The sequence below is a fragment of the Penaeus monodon genome, chromosome 22 (assembly GCF_015228065.2).
Source record: "Penaeus monodon isolate SGIC_2016 chromosome 22, NSTDA_Pmon_1, whole genome shotgun sequence".
NCBI classification, from domain to species: domain Eukaryota; kingdom Metazoa; phylum Arthropoda; class Malacostraca; order Decapoda; family Penaeidae; genus Penaeus; species Penaeus monodon.
In genome coordinates, this window is record NC_051407.1 from 14,889,852 (window position 1) to 14,890,148 (window position 297).

A 297-nucleotide genomic window follows, 5' to 3' on the forward strand; every position below is an offset into this window, starting at 1 on the left:
AGCATACAAAACTACATAAAAGAAGATAAAAAATGAGAGAACAGACTCGACCTATTTTTGGTATTCAATTTTCAATGAACTTTTGTTCGTTTTTCTGCCATTTCATGTAACAGTGTTTTGATTGCATGTGTTCATTCCACCTGCTTAAATTCAGAACGTGTTGAAGCAGGTGCTGAGCAAATGGTAAGTGATAAACGAAGGTATATTTATATATCTATATCCGTATTTCACTCCCTCTACTGCTATTAACCTTAGATGATGGCTTTTAAAAAATTAATCAATCTCCCTCTTTCTGTG